General features: G+C 41.3%; 1 protein-coding gene and 1 non-coding gene across 2 annotated transcripts in view; one reads left to right on the top strand and one right to left on the bottom strand.

Annotated features, from left to right (window-relative positions):
* Positions 1 to 21839, bottom strand: part of CDH20 (cadherin 20) — a 200198-nt gene that overhangs the window by 140266 nt on the left and 38093 nt on the right. The gene's annotated exons all lie outside the window — the stretch shown is intronic.
* Positions 9469 to 9575, top strand: LOC118619519. The gene has a single exon (XR_004957278.1). It is a non-coding gene; the product is annotated as a U6 spliceosomal RNA (small nuclear RNA).

Here is a 21839-nt window from a genome sequence, read left to right as displayed (position 1 = left end):
ATACAACATTGAAACCAGTGCTTAGGACATTGTCTGGCCACAGATCTGACCCTTAATATTTACTGAATAAATACACAAATTAGTGAATGAACCACAATTGTATATCGCTGAGCAGAATTGTCATACTGTGCAGGGGATGACATACCTGTATGAACTGGTCTTTAGCATGTCAGTACGTAACATTTATTTAAGTCTCCATGTGGTGTAACAGAAGGGGCACTGGGCTTAGAATCAGAGGGCTTGCATTTAACTGTCTGCCTACCCACTTTATAGCTACTTTACGCTGGGAAAGTTATTTAGCTTATTTTTTTTTTATTGTAAAATGAGGCAGTTGGACCCAATCAGTGGTTTTCAATTCTTTTAAACCATTAGGCATTTTCTTTTAATGGAAGCTTTTCTGGAGCCCATGTGTAAAGCAGATCATCTGGGACTCCTCAGGTGAAAGTGGGGGTGGAGCCAGGGCACCCTGCCCCTCGGCAGCAGTACCCCTCAGCCTGTTTCCCCCTCATCTTGTTAGGGGCCCCCAAGTGGGGCTACTGGGAGTGAAGTTTAGAAACCAGTAAGATTAGTTCTAAAGTCTTTACAGTTGCATAACTGATGCCATGCAGCTTCTGCTGTGATTTTAATAACCCTGTGAAGTAAGGAACATATAGTACTGCTGGGTCTGCTTCACGGATGGGGATCTGAGGCTCAGAATTCCTCGTCTGCTGTAGTCTCATGGCTAGCAAATGGAGTAACTGGGATTGAAGCTCAGGCTTCTGTCCCTTGTCGGGCAGGCCCTTTGTCGCTATCAGTTGACTTCCCCCAGCTGGCTTTATGCTGATTCACTGGAGTCTGTGGGTCAGTCATCTGAACTGACTTCTGCTAGAAACTGCCACTGTGTACTTACTAGAGTGCACATTTTCACGTGTCATAGAACCACTAAAACAGATTTTCCCGAATACGGCTCCACACCGGAATTTGCTGAAGTACAGAACCTTTCATCAAATTGCTAAGAAATAAAGAGCTGCGAGGAACCATTGTAATTTCTCAACAGAAATCCCTAAAATTCAAATCAAATGAGTTGACCAAACACTGAACTCTGTTTAATTTTGAAATCACTTTCATGTTTTAGACAATCTCCACACGGAGAGAGAAAGCATATTGCCTGTTTACTGCAGAGCACACTGAAATAAGGTTGCACATCGAACCCCAATGCATACTGAGGAATTACAAGTTCATCCGGATTAAATACTGGGTTAGAAGATGGGGCAGCTGGTAAGGCCACAGGAGATAAAGGCTATTCAACAAAAATAAAAAGAAGAAAAACCACACACACACACACACACAAATAAGGGCTGTTACCTCAGATTAACTGCCCTTCCTCTGTCTAGCATGTTCTACGAGTTCTCCTGCTGACTCCTTTCTCTTCTTGATCAGGTAAAAGCATACTCATCCTCCAGAGCCCCTTTCATAAACTGTTTCTCCGGGAGGCTCACTCAGCCTCATGGCTTCTCTTCCTTCCTGGAGAAAATCAATCTCCATCCTCCCCCAGGGGCTCCCCAAGAACTTTGCACCATGACTGTAGCAGCTTTATGTGGTCACATAGCTAGTTGTTAACTCTGTCCTCCTTGCCCGGTTTTAATTTCTGCAACAGCAGAGAATATTACACATTATAAAGTAATATACGCAGTAAATGAAAACTTAGGGAAATGCAGAGAAGTTAAAATGAGATTATCATTCATTGATCCATTGTCCTAATACAGTCAAAGTTTAGAGTCTGAAATAATTCATTCTAATGTCTCCTAGTGGACGAATCAATGTTGAGTTTAGTTAGGAAGACATTGCTGATGCTAGAAGGCATGTGACAGTTTTATCTTGACGCTGAAGAATGTGTTGCTTACACTTTGAGCACAAACCTTGGCAGTTATTTACATGGGGTTCCCTGCGTCTTTGGCAGGACTCGCAGTCTGTGCTGAGCCAGACTCCAGAACAGCGGGAGAGGCGTGCCTGCCGTGGGGACCACTCTGATGGCCCCTGGCACCCTTGACTCCAGCGAACACCAGCAAGGTGACGGGGGTAGTTTCCTTTGTAGAAGTTGAGCAGAAGTGTGGATGAAACAGATCACTCATACTGGAGCTTCTTGATGACAAAAATTGAGATAGTCTGACGTGTTTCACCTACAGGAGACCATTAGTTGAGACCCTCTTGTTTTCCTTACATCCTTAAAAGAATGTAAAGGTTACGCAGGTTTCCTGTAGAGGCTTTGGAAAATGCAACAGTGTATGAAGGTGTACGTCAAAATCAGCTGTATACCTGCGACACATGAATAATTACTGTCAGCCTTGGATGTATTGAACTTTCACTCTTTTTCTATTAGTACATAGATATGTAATAGGGATCATTAAATATATAGTCTATCCTTTTTTTCATTTAGCTTTAGATATCTATATCTTGATAGAGATAATTTTTAAGTTAAGTGAATTTTGTAACACTTCAGAAGTTAGCTTAATAGTCTGTCATAAGGATGAGCTAAATTAATATAACCATTCCTCTATTGTTAGTAGTTAGGCTGGTTCCAATTTTTTCAAATTTAGATATAACGTTTCAAAGGATATCTTTTTATATAAATTGTTGTCCAAATTTCTGATTATTCCCTTAGGATAAATATATAATATAGACAGCATTTGAACAAAGGTATGAAATATCTAAGAACTTTATACAGTATTTAGCGATACATTTCTGTCCAGAGAAGTTAGAGATGTTGCCATTTTACAAGTAATTATTCCAGTACGTTATGTTTAAAAAATATTGAGTATCACTTTAAAAAAAAATGGCGGCGGAGTGAATGGAGCTACACAGACCGTCTCCCAGGACCAAACTGGATTCACAACGAAAATAAAGGCAAATCTTCAGGAAGGGGCAACCGAAAGACACCTTGGAGGACCACATAACCAGGGACACCGACTCAATCCTGGTAGGCTTGCGAGGACGCGAGAGGGAGCCGGAGCCCACGGGCCGCAGCGGCCTGGGCGGGGACCGGGGGACTCGGCGGGAAGTTGCTGCTGCCGCCTCGGCTGCGACCCGGCCTGAGTCCTGAGAACTCGGCGTGCTAAGCCCTCGGCTGGTGCCGCATGAACAGGCTGGGACCAGGGGTCTCGGCGGGACGCTGCTACCGAGGCTGAGTCCCACGAACTCTGCGTGCTAAGCCCTCGGCTGGTGCCGCATGGACTCGCGGGGACCAGGGGACTCTGCTGGAAGGTGCTGCCACCCCGGCAGTGTCCCGCTACTGTGGCTCAGTCCTGGGGCTTCTGCTGAGTGCAAAACCCTCAGCTGGTGGCACAGCTGCGGCTGCCCTTGGCTGGGAGCAGCGCCCTCGGGTTAAAAGTCCCAGGCGGCTCCACGACGCAGAGTCTAGACAGAGGCTAAACTGGCAGCAGCCACTCACCTTGGGCTCCGGCTCGGGGAAGGCAGGCTGGACTGGAACTGTGTGGGGACACTCGGGTTTTGGAGGATGCTAAGAACTTTCGCTGAGTGCAGCCACACAGGACTGTGGTCATTTTACTCCTTCCCAGGGCCCTGGGGAGAGGCGGCAGCCACTCCCTCAGAGATTCAACCCCACCTGGTGACCATTGAAATGCTAATTGAGGCCCATTAACAACCAGCAGCTGCCCCAACCTTGGGAAATCCTCTTACACTGAGCACCTGAGGGAGTTTTTCAGGCAACTCAGAAACCAAGGTTTTTCAGGTGACCTCTACTAATAGCCTCTAGGCACAAAAAAGCTAGAGGATAACTACCATTCCCTGGGCTAGCAACTCTAACCAGAAAAGCTAAGACTTGACGGTGGTGTTTAAAGTGGGTCCTCCCTGGCTCATCCAAACCCAGGAGAGGGAACCACAAACAGCAGAACACCAACACCCACAGGGAAAATTTGGCAGACTCCAAAGCCCACTGTGATAGCCAGAATGGTGAAAAAGAGAAACAAAAGCCAAATGAAAGAACAAGAGAGCTCTACGGAAGATGAGATAAATGAGGTGCAGTTAAGCAAGTTAACAGAACTAGGATTCAGAGCCATGATGTTGAGGAAGCTCATGTGTAAGGATATGAGCACCATGAGTAAAGACATAGAACTGTTGAAAATCAACCAGTTGGAAATTAAAAACCAACAGGAAGAAATGAAGAATGACATATCAGAAATGAAAAGGTCTAAAAAGCAGAGTAGGGGAAGCTGAGGATTGGATCAGTGAATTAGAAGACAGGCTAGAAAAAATCAACCAATCAGAAAACCAAAAGGAAAAAACGATTAAAAAACAGGAAGACAGCTTAAGAGAACTGTGGGACAACTGGAAACGGAATATTATTCGCATCATAGGAGTCCCTGAAGAAGAAGAAAATGAGCAAGGGTTAGAGAATATATTCAAAGAAATAGTGACAGAAAACTTCCTTAATTTGGTGAAGGAAGAAGGCATTCAAGTTCAAAAAGCACAGAGAGCCCCAAGTAAGAAGAACCCAAACAGGCCCACACCAAGACACATAATAATCAAACTGCCAAAAATTAAAGACAAAGTAAGAATCCTAAAAGCAGCAAGAGATAAGCAACAGGTTACCTACAAAGGAAACCCCATAAGCCTCTCAGCTGACTTCTCACAAGAAACACTACAGGCCAGAAGGGAATGACATGAAGTAATCAAGGTCATGAAAAACAAGGATCTGAATCCAAGACTACTCTACCCAGCAAGGCTATCATTCAAAATAGAAGGTCAAATAAAGAGTTTCCCAGACAAAAAAAGGCTAAGGGAATACATTAGCACCAAACCAGCACTGCAAGAAATGTTAAAAGGACTGCTGTAATTACCAGGAGAAATGGGAAGAAAAATAGAACCATACTAAACAAAAATGACAATAAATAAGTACATATCAATAATCACCTTAAATGTAAATGGACTGAATGCTCCCATAAAAAGACACAGAGTAGCTGATTGGATAAGAAAGCATGACTCATCTATATGTTGTTTACAAGAGACCCACCTCACAACAAAAGACTCACATAGATCGAAAGTGAAGGGATGGAAAAAAATCTTCCAAGCAAACAGAAAAAACAAAATCTGGGGTAGCAATACTCATATCTGATAAAATAGATTTCAGAATGAAGGCCATAATTAGAGACAAAGAAGGCCACTACATAATATTGAAAGGATCTATCCAACAGGAAGATATAACCTTGATAAAAATATTTGCACCCAATATAGGAGCACCAAAATATATTTAAAAACTTCTGGAGGACTTCAAAGGAGAAATCGATAGCAATACAATCATAGCAGGGGACTTTAACACCCCGCTGACATCACTGGATAGATCCCCTAGACAAAAAATTAGCAAGGAAACAGAGACTCTAAATGAAGCACTAGACCAAATGGATTTAATAGATATCTACAGAGAACTACTCCCTAAAACTACAGAATTCACATTCTTCTCAAGTGCACATGGGACATTCTCAAAGATAGACCACATGTTAGGGCACAAACTAAGTCTCTACAAGTTCAATTAGATTGAAATCATATCAAGTATCTTCTCAGATCACAATGGCATGAAACTAGAAATCAATTGCAAAAGAACATACAAAGATATTTGAACACATGGAAGCTAAATAGCATGTTATTAAACAATGAATGGGTCACCGAGGAGATCAAGGAAGAAATCAAAAACTTCCTGGAAACCAATGAAAATGAAGACACAACAACACAAAATCTATGGGATGCAGCGAAAGCAGTTCTGAGAGGGAAGTCCATAGCACTACAGGCCTACCTCAAAAAAGAAGAAAAATCTCTAATAGACTATGTAACCTCACAACTTAAAGAACTAGAGAGCAAACAAAAAGAAAACCCCAGAGCAAGTAGAAGGAAGGAAATAGTAAAGATTAGAGCAGAAATAAATGACATAGAGACAAAAAAACAAAACAAAACAAAACAAAACACAAACCAATTCAAAGGATCAATAAAACAAAGAGCTGGTTTTTCAAAAAGATAAACAAGATTGATGGACCCTTAGCTAGACTCACCAAAAAACAAAGAGAGAGAACTCAAATACACAAAATCAGAAATGAAAGAGGAGAGATAACAACTGACACCACAGAAATACAAAAGACCGTTAACAACTACTATGAACAATTATATGGCAACAAATTCGACAATCTAAGGGAAATGGGCAAATTTCTAGAAACACATAGTCTCCCAAAACTGGATCACGAAGAGATAGAAAACTTGAACAGACCAATAACAACAGAAGAAATTGAAGATGTAATCAAGACTCTCCCAGCAAACAAAAGCCCAGGTCCAGATGGCTTCACGGGGGAGTTTTACCAAACATTCAAAGAAGAACTAATGCCCATTCTCCTCAAACTATTTCAAAAAATTCAAGAAGAAAGAACACTTCCAAACTCGTTTTATGAAGCCAGCATAATTCTAATTCCAAAACCAGAGAAAAACACAACAAAGAAAGAAAACTACAGGCCAATATCCCTGATGAACATAGATACCAAAATCCTAAACAAAATACTAGCAAATCGGATCCAGCAATACACCAAAAAAATTATCCACCATGACCAAGTGGGATTCGTCCCAGGGATGCAAGGCTGGTACAATATTTGCAAATCCATAAATGTGATACACCACATAAATAAAATGAAGAATAAAAACCACATGATAATATTAATAGATGCTGAAAAAGCTTTCGACAAAATCCAGCATCCATTTCTGATAAAAACGCTCAGCAGTGTGGGAATAGAGGGATCATATCTAGACATAATAAAGGCCATATATGAAAGACCTACAGCCAACATCATACTCAATGGGCAAAAACTAAAAGCATTTCCCTTAAGAACAGGAACAAGGCAAGGATGCCCACTTTCACCACTCCTATTTAACATAGTACTGGAAGTCTTAGCCACAGCAATCAGACAGGAAGAAAAAATGGATCCAAATTGGAAAGGAGGAAGTGAAATTGTCATTATTTGCAGATGACATGATACTATACATAGAAAACCCCAAAGACTCCATCAAAAGTTTACTAGACTTAATAAATGAATTTGGCAAAGTAACAGGATACAAAATTAAAGTCAAGAAATCGATGGCATTCTTATACACCAATGATGAACTCACAGAAAGAGGAACTAAGAAAACAATCCCATTTACCATTGCGGCAAAAAAATTAAGATACCTAGGAATAAACTTAACCAAAGAAATAAAGGACCTATTTGCAGAAAACTACAGGTCATTGAAAAAAGAAATAGAGGAAGAAATAAAAAAGTGGAAGCACATACACTGTTCATGGATTGGGAGAATTAACATCATTAAAATGTCTATATAACCCAAACCAATCTATAGATTCAAGCTATCCCCATCAAAATACCAACGGCATACTTCACAGAATTACAACAATTACTTCAAAAGTTTATATGGAACCAAAAAAGGCCTTGAATAGCCACAGCAATCTTGAAAAGGAAGAACAAAGTTGGAGGGATCACATTACCAGATGTCAGGTTATACTGTACTACAAAGCCACTGTAATCAAAACAGTCTGGTACTGGCATAAGAACAAGCATATAGACCAGTGGAACAGAACAGAGAACCCAGAAATGGACCCAAGGCAATATGCTCAATTAATATTTGACAAAGGTGGCAAGAGCATACAGTGGAGTAAGGACAGCCTCTTTAATAAATGGTGTTGGGAAAATTGGACAGCTACTTGCAGAAAAATGAAACTAGACAATCAACTTACACCCTATATGAGAATAAACTCAAAATGGATAAAAGACTTAAATGTAACTCATGAATCCATAAAAATCCTAGAAGAGACTGTAGGCAACAAAATTTCAGACATCATATGCAGCAGAATTTTTACTGACACATCACCTAAGGCAATAGAAACAAAGGAGAAAATGAACACATGGGACTACATCAAACTCAAAAGGTTCTGCACAGCGAAAGATACAATCATCAAAATGGAAAGGCTACCCACTGTATGGGAGATTATAATTGCCAATGATATATCAGATAAGGGGTTAATTTCCAATACATATAGATAGGGTGCTCATACAACTCCACAAAAGGAAGACAAATAATCCAATTAAAAATGGGCAGAGGAACTAAATAGACACCTCTCCAAACAGGACATACAAATGGCTAAGAAATATATGAAGAAATCCTCATCATCACTAATCATCAGAGAGATGCAAATTAAAACAACAATGAGGTATCACCTCACACCTGTCAGAATGGCCGCCATCAACAAATCATCAAACAACAAGTGTTGGTGAGGGTGTGGAGAAAAGGGGACTGTAGTGCACTGCTGGTGGGAATGCAGACTGGTGCAGCCACTATGGAAGACACTATGGTGTTACCTCAAAAAATTAAAAATTGAACTTCCATTTGACCCAGTGATCCCACTTCTAGGAATATACCCTAAGAAGCCTAAAACACCAATCAGAAAGAACATATGTATCCCCATGTTTGTAGCAGCACTATTTACAATAGCTAAGATCTGGAAACAGCCCAAGTGTCCATCAGTAGACGAATGGATGAAAACGCTGTGGTACATATACACAATGGAGTACTACGCAGCTGTAAGAAAGAAAGATCTCTTATCCTTTGTGACTACATGGAGGGATCTGGAAAGTATCATCCTAAGTGAAACAAGCCAAACAGAGAAAGACAAGTTTCATATGATCTCACTTATTTGTGGAATATAATGAACATAACAGTCTGAGGAATGGGGTAGTCCCAGAGACGTGGAAGTGGGGTACAGACTGACAATTCCCTAAAGAGGGAGGTGGTGGGGGAGAGATAAACCACAGAACTTATATGCATGTGTGCATGAACAGTGGACATGGACAACAAACTGGGGAAAGGGCACGGAGGGAGGGGGAGGGGGGAATCAGTGGGGGAAAAAGGAGAAACATCTGTAACAAAAATTAATAATAAAAAAATATTGAGTATTATATTTAAAATATTTGCTATTCTAAGAAATTAAAAAATTATACTAGTAAAGTTGATATTTGTTTTTGCATACATAGCTACTTGTGTTTCCTCTTTTTAATGTCTTTTATGTGGGGTCTTAATGTTCTTAAGTATCGCTTTTTTGTTTGCCCATAATATGATATTGCCTGTTGGATTAAGGTAAATATAATCCATCAGATTAGGACTATTGCCTTATAGTCTGTTTTTACTAGGAGTGTAAGTAGTATACTAGGAGAAATTAAAGTCCAAATTTAGATATAAGGTCTTTGGCAAATCCTTCAGTGTCCCTAAGCCTTAAGTTTTAAGTGGAGTTGTATGATGCCATTTTCTGGAATTGGCTGATGAGATAAATGGTTAAAGAGATGCTGTATCTAAACCATGACACAGGGGCTGGCACATAGTAGACGAATCAGCGTTAGCTTTTATCTTTACTATTCTTAGGGAAAGGTAGGAATTTTAAGAAACCTCTTTTTAGTGCTCACTTTGGCAGCCCATATACTAAAATTGAAACGATACAGAGAAGATTAGCATGGCCCCTGCGCAAGGATGACACGCAGATTCGTGAAGCATTTCATATTTTTTCGATTCCTGGTCAGGACACATGCCCAGTTTGTGGGCCCTATCCCCAATGGGGGGTGTGCAGCAGGCGGCCAATCAATGTTCTCTCATCAATGTTTCTCTCTCTCTCTCTCTTCCTCTCTCTCTAAAAAGCAATAAAAATATTTAAAAAAAAAAAAAGAAAGAAACCTCTTTTTAGTATCTGCTGGGCAAATTATATCCAATGTATTGTTTGTCTAGTAATAGATGCTTATACCGGTGGGAAAAGGTACTTGGCTGCTGTGGCATGTTCTCATATGTGCTCTCAATGCCATTTACTTCTAGCTATTTTTTAAAGGGTAAATATTCATGTGGATCTTTCAATAATCCTTCAGCTAGAACTCCTGATTTAAGCAATAGATTATTTGGAGTTAAGCCATAAATGCTGGGAGAACCCTAAGGATTCTGGAAGAAAATAAAATCAGTGTCTTAGTGTGCTTTATTTATCATATATTCATTTAGCGCTCACAACTGCAGTTTGAGGACACTGTCAGGCAGTCTTCCTGGCCAAGGCCTAGCCACCCTTTTGTTTAGATTTTCTGAGAGATTTGGGGAGCCAGTCCATGAGAAAAGATGGTATGCATGAGAGGACACACTGACTCTTGGCAAAGGGCTAGAGTTTCTTCCCACCTTCGGGAAATCTATTGCAAAGACTTATTGTCACAATTAGACTGAATTAGGACCATTAATCAGGACAACTCTTATTTTCTTTCTCCCAATGAGATACGACGACAAAATTGTGAATGATAACGATAAATGATTTTAACCTGCCTTTGAACGGGAAATTGAGTGAAGCATTTTCTAAATGATTTACTATTTTAAACAGTCTCTAAGGTAAAGATACCTACTGGCCCGAGACAGTGTGCTGACAGAGATGTAGTGGGCAGTTTTGACCCATTCTTGATAAAAATGCAAGGACCCCTGGCCCTGCCTCTCTCAGCTAAGGGACTAGAACAAGAGACTCGTCCTGTGGTTTCTTTCCAGAAGCGAGAAGAGGTCCGTCGGCGACAGATTAGTGTGTGAAGGAGGGAAATCTGGTTCCGAGACCTGGCGGTCTCTCAACGGCAAGGCTGGATCTTTCCATCACTTAGAATCACCTGCATCGAGTCCAGGTCTTTCTTACTGGGAACTGCCTCCTGGGCTGAGCCCTCCCATGGCCCGTGGTCCTACTCAGAGACTCCTTTCAACAGAGCCGGCCTTTCTCCCTGTCTTTCTCTTCAATTTCGAAGGCACAGGGGGAAAAGGCTTCTTTTAACGTACTGGAAACAGCATCTACTTAAACATTCTGCACCTGGACGCGGCCTCTCATGTTCCCGTCCTCTCTGTGGCTTTCCAGATACGGACTTCGAATGCCAGACTTTCCGCCATGAGCACCAGACCTTTAAAAGAATGTCACGTTTTGGATCGAATGAATTCTCAAAAGTATTGCTACTTCTCTTTAAAAGCAGAGGGCACAGGGTTAAATATTCAACGACCCAGACGCTCCCTCAGCACTTTGAGGCGCTGTGCTGTGCTCTGTGGTCACTCGAGCTGTTTACTGCTACACTGTGACACACGCAGTGACTGTCCTCGTTTTACAGAGAGGACACTGAGCACCGAGAGGTCGAGGAACTTGTCCGAGACCGAAACCAGCTGGCCGGAGAGCTGGGTTCAGGCCCATGTGGCAGGGTTCAGGGGGTGTGCCCTCACCCGCCACCTGATGCTCCCTGGACCCTCATGGTGGGTCTCTCCGGGCTTGTCAAGACTCTCTGCCCTGCCTGTGTGCATTTTGAGTTCTTACATCTGTATATCAAGGTGTCTCCTCAAGCTTCCCTGCTGTTATCTCCTATTTTTCTTCGATTTTATTCTTCCTGCCTTTTCACTTGCTGCTGTTCATGGGGTTTGGCCTTGGGACATCAGAATAAGACAGTTTATTAGAGTTGTGCCCTGTCTCCGAGTATGAACCTAGGGTGCTCTCTGATGGGAAAAGTGGATGATCATTAGGATGTGAATCTGTGGAGTTTTTAAAAATTCAATGTATGATATTGGTTAATAAAATTATAAAGATTTCAAGTGTAAATATCTATGATACATCATCTGCATGTTGCATTGTGCTTACCACCCAATGTCACATCTCCTTCCTTCACCATAAACTTGACCCCCTTTACCCTTTATGAACTACCTCCACCCCCATTCCTCTCTGGTAACCACCAGACTGTTGTCTATGGCTGTTAGTTTTTGTTTGTTTGTTCAATTGTTGTTTTCAATTTAATGGTTTTGGATAAGGAAGAAAATCCAGGATTTTGTAAGTGCCTCGTAGTAAGGGCAACAATAACAGCAATTATTTGCTGAGACACTATGGTCATTGTATACCAGATGCTTAACCTCGGTTACCTCATTAAAGCCTGTCAGCTCTCGAAGTGGGGACTGTCCTCCCCATGTCAATAGGGGGAGGGAGCAGGGCGCTGAGAGGTTGAGAGGTTTGAGCAGTTTTCACTGAGCTGGTGAGCTGAGCTCGGGGCCGGGAATTCCTGGCTCCAAGGCCCTTTTCTCATTCTGCTCCTTGGCCCGAGGCATTACTCTAGATTCTTCAGCAAACATTATTTCTTTTTAAATAATCTTCTTACTGTTAGCGCTAGTACTGTGGTGTACTTAGAAGTGTTTGATGTGTGGACTTAGGGAACAAAATGGTCTGAGGCTTTATATGAGGAACAGCTTAAGACATTCGTAAAGGGTCGTTTTAAACGTTATTCAGTGATATTTATAATTTTAATAGCAGTGAAATGATGGGTTGAAGAGAGATGTGTCTGGAGTCCCGAAGTCCAACGAGACATCGCTGCGGTGGGGCGTTAGGCCTTGCTGAGGGCAAGGGAAGGCAGTGGTGAGCACAGCCCGACGCAGAGGGACATGTGGCACACGGAGTGAACAGAAGTTACGACCGGAGTGGGAGATGGTGAGGAAAGAAGGGTCGAGAATGATTCTGGCCCTGGCCGTTTTGGCTCAGCGGTTAGAACGTCGGCCTGCGGTCCGGAGAGACCCGGGTTCGGTTCCCGCTAAGGGCATGTACTTCGGTTGCAGTTTGTCCCTGGCCCTGGTTGGTCGTGCGGGTGGCAGCCACTCAATGTGTCCCTTCACGTCGATGTTTCTGTCTCTCTCTCCCTTCCTCTCTCTCCCTCCCACTCTATCTGTACAAAAAATGGAAAAATATCCTCGGGTGAGGATTAAAAAAAAAAAAAAAAAAGAATGATTCTGAAGTTTCTAGTTTATTTGAATTGGTGAAAGATATTATGCTCTGAGATGTGGAATATAAAAGATGGAATGACTTTTGAGGGGGACGATGAGTTTTGTTTTAAACATTTGGGTGTGATGAACTTGAGGGACAGCGGGAAGAAATGCTCAGCAGACACCTGGAAATGCAGAGGGTATGTGATCAGATTATACTGAAGCTAATGGAGAGTCCACAGGTTCCCGAGGAGCAGCTTGAACGGTATTTTTGGTGGAGGTGGACTGTCATGTGTATCAAATGATTTTTGGGTTGTCTCTCCAACATGCAGTCTTCCCTTTGCCATTCTTGAAATCGTTCAGATTTTCCTCTAGAGAACTCTTTTCTCAGCTGAGCAGTTCTAAGGGGATTAACCCACCCCCCTCAATAAGTAAGCACGGAGGACTTAAGATCATTATCACATCCATCTTCTGACTCCTCAGAAGTGATTTTATTAGCCAGGATGCTTTGGGCTGCAAGTAATAAAGGTGTCATAAAAAACGGGAGGTTATTCGCCCCTCCCCCAACAAGATTTCGGGAGGAAGGCAGCTCCGAGGTTTTCCCCATGGCTCAACAAGTCCTTCTGTGGAGCAGCCTGTCTACAGGTCTCTTGTCTCCAAGATGATTGCCACAGCTCCAGACATCACTTTCTTATGTAACAACACAAGAGAAGGGTAGAGGGAGTAGAGATGTCCACCGAAATTTCCCTATTATTAAAGAGGAAAATCTTTCCCACAGGCCTCCGGGAGACTTCTCTAAATGTTCTGTTGAACAGAATTGCCCATATCCTAAGCCAGTCACTAGAAAAAGTTGTAGCATTACCATGATTGACTTGGTTCAATTACGGTTCGTTATTTATACTGAGGAACTGGCTCACTGCCCTGAGCCCACTGCTGCTTCATACTTAACAAAATCAAGATCCTGTTATCAAGGAGGAAGGGGTCACAGTTACTGGCTGGACGACAGAGAGTCTGTTGCATGGGGCATGCGGCTCAGTGAGACATGAGCAGATCTTTGCAGGGACATCCTGCCACCTCCTTGCTCGTCTAAGACACCTACAAACACCGTCTTTCTGCAGACCGCGTGATGTGTGGCTCTGATTCTAGAACTCTGCAGCGCGTGCTGCGGCCCTGGGGAGCGTGCCCCGGGACAGCGACAGCGCAAGAGCAGGGCGCAGGCGTGTTAGTCACCGTGAAATGGCAGGAGCCTTGATGAAACGGGGTGCTTCTAGATCGAACCCCACTAAAGCTGGCATAGCCCAGCGTGTCCAGTCATAAAAGAAAAGCCATTCTCTGTTTCTCCTGGACCCACATTAGACTGGATTGTCTATTTTATGTCATATAAATAGTTTTCATAGTAAGAGGGTTGGGAATTTGGACAGCGCCTCCCTACTCCTGTCTTCAGGAGGAGTCCTAACCTTATTTTCAGTTAAATGACATGGATCACGATGGGCGAATTTCGAATATGCTTTTCATCTTTGTAGCAGGTAACTGTATTCACTCCAGACAACTAGAGTGACATCTCTCCACTTGAACAAGGCAATGAGGACGAGACAGAAGTATGGCTGTAGGGACATCACTTTGACGTTCTGTAACAAGTAGAAATAAGCAGACCCCCTCCAAAATCCTCTACATTTATGAATAGAGCAACACTATTTTTCACTTTCTTCTCTGCCCAAATGGCTCCTGCAGACAGTACTTAAAGTAAGATTGCCCTGTCAGAGATTAAATGAGGCATTCCCAGCACCTACTTTTAAATCGTTCCGCCTAAAATATAACGCCTTACCCGTGAACAAATGTCAGTGTGTCTCTTAACCTCCTGTTTCAGCTCCAGGTAATTGTGAATGGCTGGTAACTTGGTGGTATTTTACTTTCTTCATTTAAAGAGTAATTTAGCTTACAATAAACAAATAGGTAAGCAAAAAGTGCTTTAAGCCTGCTTCTTCAAAATGAGCAATGCCCCTGTCCTCTGGGGCTGTCAGATTTATGTCCTTAGATGAACAATAATCACATTAATAACTTTAAGGGCTAATTAGCATTTTATCGTAAACACATTGTTCATCACACTAAGGGGAGGGATGGCTGTGTCCTTCCTGCAGAGTAATTGCTTTTCACAATCAGAACCCATTTATCTTACTTTAGCAATACGTGCTGCTAACTGACCAAGAATATACTTCCGCTGCTCCCCCCGAGCCCGAGTCTTGTTCACTCACAGCAACAATGGCAGAAATTCACACAGTGAAATATGAAATCACTTCAGTTTTTACTTGTGTGAACAAAAACAAAAAAAAAAGCAACCAATTCCTGGCCATTTATCCCTCAGCCACTTCCCTTTTCCCTCTGCTTTTCCTTCTTAATTTTGCTGAAGTACCTCTAACATACGTTTAGTTTGAGACCCACTCCCCAGTCTCCTCCATCCCAGGGCAGGGCCGGAAATGGCCATGGTTACTCCTCTTGCGAACCAAGGCCTGGAAATACACTTTGATTTCACTTCAGATTTTGCAAGTTCAAAGCTAACTGTGGATAAATCCAAGAAGAGTTTTTATCAGGATATTGACCTTCTCCCCAGAAGCCCCCTTGAGGGGTTTTCTCCACCTGCAGCCATGTCCAGTACTTCCCTTAACAGCAACTCCAAATCGACAGTCTTGTCAGAAGAAATGATCTAAAATAAGCATCCACTTGTATGCCTGCCTCCTAATCCTGACGAGGATGCTTAGCCTGTGTGAACCCAGAGCCCGCAGTCCTGGGAGGCACTTTGCTCACCGCCTCAGCCCAACAGATGGAGAGCAGATACGAGGCTTAGCGTCTGACTGGGATGGTCACGACATTAAAATCCGAATGAAATCATCGAAGGCCTGCCCGCCTGCCTTCTCCCCGTTGGCAGCCCCTCTCAGTGACCATAGTTATCTCATTTAAGCAAAAACCTGCTCTCTGTGCAGATCACATCAGAATGCTCGCCACAATCATCAATGTACATACAAAGACACTGGCAGAGGGAGACCAATCTCAAGTTCAGTTTTACAGGCTAGGTTTCCCCTCGGATATTTTCTTAGCTACTTAATTCACACCAAAACCTGGATATCTTTGGAAGTCACACTGGGAATTATCTTACAGTAGTGAAACTATCAGTTAATGACAGACAGTCTATCTTTTTGATCCTAAAGAATATTTTGGAGGTCTTTCCTTACTCTTATTAAGTTGTACTGTGAGCTTGAGTTCTATAAAGAGAAAAGTTGCCAAGTTTGTATCTTAAAACCCGAAAACCAATGCAATACCATGAACAAGTTTTTATATTAATGCTTTAAGGTTTAGTATCTTTCATGAAGCCATTAAAATTTCCACATTACAGTTTCCCAAAGAGCCTTGACAAAAATTTTAAGGGAGCATAATGATGCTTCAAGTCTGCTAAAATTATATATTCCCAGCACAAATTAAGTAGAAATTGCTTGTAGGCTTATCTGATCAGTTAAAATAGCCAGTTGGAATAAAAGAAACCCACTCTAGTGCTGTAATTATCTGAATTGATTGTGTTACGCTATTTGAGTCATTATCATTTTTATACATCATTTCAAGAGACACAGATAGCCTAAAAGCCTGCAAATTATTTTATAAAGAAAAAAACCAATTGTGGATGTTATTCTTAAATTTTTATTCTGTCATATTTATATAGCTATCTCAGAAAGTCTTTAATGCTATGAGAAAACTACTGAGAGGAAGAAAAAAGGCCACCATCCAAATCATCACAAGATCTTCTTAAACTGCTATGTTCTCTCTCTATTTGCAGTACATATTCTATTCCTGGTAAGTAGCCCCAAGTGTGGTGGTTCTCTTAAAATATATCCCCAGTCACACCTAAGGTGAAGCGCCAAATGCCAGTTCTTTAGAAGGAAAAAAAAAAGCATAACTATCTTCCCTCTTATTTTATTTTTTATTTTTATTTTTGGGCCATACTTGATCTAATTCAGAACTTTTACTAAAGAGAATAAGGACAGTCATCAGCCATGATGTTAATTTTATGTGTAAAGTTGACTGGACTACAAGGTGCCTTATTTTTGGTTCAGCATTATTCCAGGTGTGTCTCGAGGTGTTTCTGGATGAGATTAACATTTGAATCAGTAGGTTGAATAAAGCCAATGGCTACCGCAGTGTGGGGTGGCATCCAGTCCAGTGAGGGCTGAACAGAAGAAAAAGACTGAGTTAGGGGAGTTCACACTCTCTGCCAAGATTGCCTTTGAGCTGGGATATTGGTCTTCTGCTTTCAGACTGGAACTTAGACTGGAACTCTCACCATTGATTCTTCCAGATTTCCATTTGCCAACTAAGAGTTTTAGGACCTTTCAGTCTCCACGATCACGTTAGGTAATTCATTCTCTCTCTCTCTCTCTCTCTCTCTCTCTCTCTCTCTCTCTCTCTCTCCTTTCTCTGGAGAACCCTGACTAACACATCAGCTAACCAAAGTCAATGTAATTTTGAAAATGAAGCTATTTCATAATCCTAATGTGTAAGATTTAATTTTGAATGCTCATAAAAGTATTTAATCTGATCCTGATAGAATAAACCAATGACGAGTAATCTACTTAGCTTTATAGTCTTTACTTTTTAAAATTTTATTTTTATTGTTGACAGTACTACAGATTTTCTTCCTTTATCCCCCATCGTCCTCCTCCACCCCACGTTCTAGTAGCCCTTGGAGACCTGTAAATAAGGTGGGGGCATCAAAGGAATAGATGCCTAGATTCCTACATAGACATCCTCAATTGGTCCAAATTGGCAGAAAGTACAAATTTGTCTTGTTAGGGCAGACCCTTCCTTAAAGTAAGACCTCACATTTCCAAAATGTGAAGGTAAGTAACCCATTATTTGTTGGGACTTGGACTCAATCTAATTAAAACATACTAGCCTAATAATTTGCGCAGATCTCTGGGGTGAAGAGTAACATAGATCCAACACATAATTTCTTCCCTCAAGATATAGACCCACAATGTAAAAACAAGTGAACGGCAGTACTGGGGAACCATAATAAAGTGCTCAGATAAGCACCTACCAGTTCTCTCTTAGTGTTGTTCTCTTGGTCCACTGGAAAGGTTTTTATCTGGGCACATGACTGCCCTGTTGGAGACCACATTTCCCACACTCCTTTGCAGCTAGATGAGCAGTGAGGCTCGGTCCTCTCCAGTGAAAGGTAAAGGGTACTCCAAACACCACTTCTGGAAATAGTTGTTGAGAAGGAAATTACTTGCTTCAGAAGAAAATCCTACACCTCCAAGGGGCTATTGGAGATATGTATGTATGCCTAACTTCCTTTACTCATAGGAAAGCTATCTACAGAATAACTGTTACCAGTCAAGTTCAAGGCTAAGGCTTTTAGCACGTTTATTTTCTCTTCTTATTCTCATTCTCTCTGTCTCTCACACATGCAGTGTAGGTGTTTTAATAATAATGAGTTTGAATAGTAATAACAAATCCAATAAGGGGCCCTTTTTTTTTTTTTTTTAAATGAAAGATTAGGTTGGAAAACTTCTGTTTTCAAGAGTATCAACACCTAAGTCTTTGCATTTGTGTTTCATAATTAGTGCTAGAAATCGGTGTCCTGGACAATACGAAGAATACTACTGGTAGTTTGAGGAAAAGTGACTTTCTGATGGAAAAATAATAGATGAAGATATTTTATATCCAGATGTAAACCTAAAGCCAGAAAAATGTTATGTAAAAATTCAACATAGCTAGATAGCCACAGTTCTTTTTCTTTAGAATGGAATTGGTTGGTTTATTAAAATGCTATCTTAAGAGAGCTGAGTTGTACTGCCTTGACTCTTTTATACATTTAATAGGGAAATCGGGATAAATAACAAATTGCTATGTATAGATCTATGCATTTCTTTGATGTGTGAACGGGCTCTGCTGAAACAGTCTTGGAGGTGAGCTGATTTCACACCTTATGACTGGCCCACAGAGAATGGTGGTGGCCCTACTCTGTTTTAAGGAAGGAGGGCACATGTCGCTGTGCTGCTGTGAGCTTTCTTTTAAAAATTTTGCAAGCTAGAAATGCATTTCAGAAGTTCATTAAATGAAAAAAAATCCCATCAATGTATGATCTTTGGCATTCAGGTCAATAGCTGAATATATATTTATGTGCATCTTATGGCTCCTGTACAGCGAAGTGAGTCATATCCAGTAGATGCATCTCTTAAGTCCACAGGTAATTAACCCCTTCTTACTCTGGGTCTGCTTTGAGGCAAGATTGCTTTTCCCGTTGAGCAAAGAGAGTTTACAGAGTTAAAGGAGATATTTATTAGTTTGACCAATTTATTACTTCACTTATATGTATTTATAAATATTTGTTAATAAATTATACACTATCTTCTCTGGCCAGTTTTCTCAGTGGTTAGAGCACTGGCCTGCAGACCAATGGGTTGCGGGTTCAATTCTGGTCAAGGGCACGTACCTCAGTTGTGGTTCAGTCCCCGGCCCTGGTCCCAGTCATGCAGGAGGAAATCAGTTGATGTATTTCTCACATCCACATTTCTCTCTCTTTCTCTCCCTCCTCCCTCCCACTCTATCTGAAGATAAATGGAAAAATATCCTCGAGTGAGAATTAAAAAAAAAAATTATACACTATCCTATACTATGGGTTTAGTCATTCTCATCTAATATTTTTGTTGTCTTTAAAAGTCCACATTAAAATAACCTCGCTAAGTAATGCTAAAGACACCTAAATTGAGTGGAAAAAAAACAATAATATAATAAGATGTACCGAGAATGGCTAGACCAGGAGAGTATACCCTCTATAGGATGCATATGGCCACGTCCTCAGTTGTGTTTGCTCTGTGTCGACAGGTCCCTAGTGACTGCAGGCTGAACCTGGAGGACATATTAGCCTTTAACAGGTAACTAGAAGCCCAGGTATTAAGTCCACAGGAATCTCAAAGCCCTGAAAATATTCAGAAATAGTTTAAACTGAATTTTTTTGTGTGGGTTTACAAAAGTGTGAGTAGATAAATTTGTGTAAAATGCTAATTGATCCCTTCTTAGTATTTTGAAAAAACAAAACAAAACATAAGCAGAATATAAAAATGCTTCTCACCAACAAGGTGTTCAATTTTGTGAAATACTAGTATACACGAATGTGCTTCTATATACTGTGTTTTTTGTTTGTTTGTTTGTTTTCTTTTGGTAAATAGTAATACTTGTAGTTACAGTTTCTGTTCCAAGGACTAGACCTGAAGTTTTTTTTGTGTTTGTTTTAGATTGAAAAATTTCCTTTTAAAGAGTCACAGGAATTTCCCCACATTTGGAACAGACCTTCCTTTTATTCTTGGAGGACCCACTCTGGTGGATATCACTAGTTGTGCAGATATAAAGCAAATACCTAACCTTTACTCTCAGGGTATGTTGACAAGATAATTCAGTAAAGGTGCTTCACACTGAAGTGTTAAATAATGGAGATGAGCTGTATGACCCGGGAAAAATTTACCCCTCTGGACACTCCATCTCTAACTTTAAATACAGATGCCCTGCGCTTGAAAATTATGATCTGATCTAGGTATGATTATAAGTTAAGACAGGACTCAGAGAGAAGAGCACACCTGATTTTCTTGTCCCTTCTGTTAGAGAAAAGCTTGTGGCAGAGAGGAGAGACAGGTGAGATGTTTGGGACATTGCACTGACAGACTGGGCCTTTTGTGGTTGGGGCCGTGCTGCCACATCAGTCCCTGGTCTTTGAGGACACGGTTTCCCGTGAGGAGAATGGATGTCTGGAGAGCAGGCGAATCTCCCCAGACATGGAGTAAACCGTGAAGTGGGTCTTGGATTGAGAAGGGCGACTTTCTGCACTTCTGATGGGGCCTCAGCTGGTCCCAGATACCAAGGCAAGGAGGTGGGTGGTGATTTCCTAGAAATGGGTGGCTCTGGTTTCAGCAGTTGGGGTGATGGGCTTTAAAAGTAGCCATTCTAGTAGCAGTTGTCAATTATGTTTTGTGTTGCATTTTTGTCTGTCTTAATATATCTATTAAGGCTTGGGCTCATACTCTCGAATGCTTTGGAAAGAGCAGTCAGGAGAGTAGGCAATAACTTCGTCACGGTGGGAGCAATCTCCATGGGGAAGGCACATCTGCTCAGCAGAAGTCCCCACAGAACTGACCAGGGAGCTCTCGAGGGCAGTGACCTGAGGAATCAGCAAAATCTGATGTGAACTAATTTCTGGCAGTTAGGTGAAGGCCTCTCATGAAATACTACATATAAAATTAATCTTCTTGAGTCAGGAATATATGGGTTTTATGTACGATAAAAGCCATTTCTGTTGCAGAGAATTAAAACATAAAACAACAAAACCAAATAGAAAATACTAAAACCCCAAAGCAGAGTTCAGCTGAGTTGGGGCAAGATGAAAAAGAAAAGACCAATCAAAATCCTGCCTTAGAATGTCCTGTCAGTGACGAGGCACCGAAATGTGGATTCGGTTGTGCGTTCACGGCAGAGCTGAGGACACAGAGCTCGATGTATTTGGGGGATGCTGCAGCTTAGGTAAGGCGTCAGCAGACTTTCTCTGCAAAGGGTCAGGTAGTAGGTACCTTAGGCTTCGTGGGCCTGTCACTCTGTCACAATAGCTCACTCACTCACTCTGTGGTTGTAGCACAAAAGCTGTCAGAGACAAGCCATAAATGAAGGAGTGTAGCTGAGTTACAATAAAATGTTATTTATGAACACGGAATTTCAATTTCATATAATTTTAATGTCACAGAATATTCTTCTTCTTTTATTTTCTCCCAACCCCTTAAAAATGCAAGAATCTTTCTTAAGCCCATGGCCGGATAAAAACAAGAAGCCAGTCCTGCATTAGAGCTTCTTCTTGGGCTAAATATTGTCCATTAGGGGACATGTGAGAAATTTTAGGAGACTTTTTTTTTTTGTTTTCTAGTGAAGTCTTTTTTGAGCATGTATGTATTAAAATATATGCTATTTTATTACAAAATAGTTTACTAATGAGGCATTATCAAATAAGAAATGAA

The sequence above is a fragment of the Molossus molossus genome, unplaced genomic scaffold (genome assembly GCF_014108415.1).
Source record: "Molossus molossus isolate mMolMol1 unplaced genomic scaffold, mMolMol1.p scaffold_m16_p_6, whole genome shotgun sequence".
Taxonomy (NCBI): Eukaryota; Metazoa; Chordata; class Mammalia; order Chiroptera; family Molossidae; genus Molossus; species Molossus molossus.
Note: the sequence above shows the minus strand (reverse complement) of the source record. Positions and strands in the feature narration are given on the sequence as shown.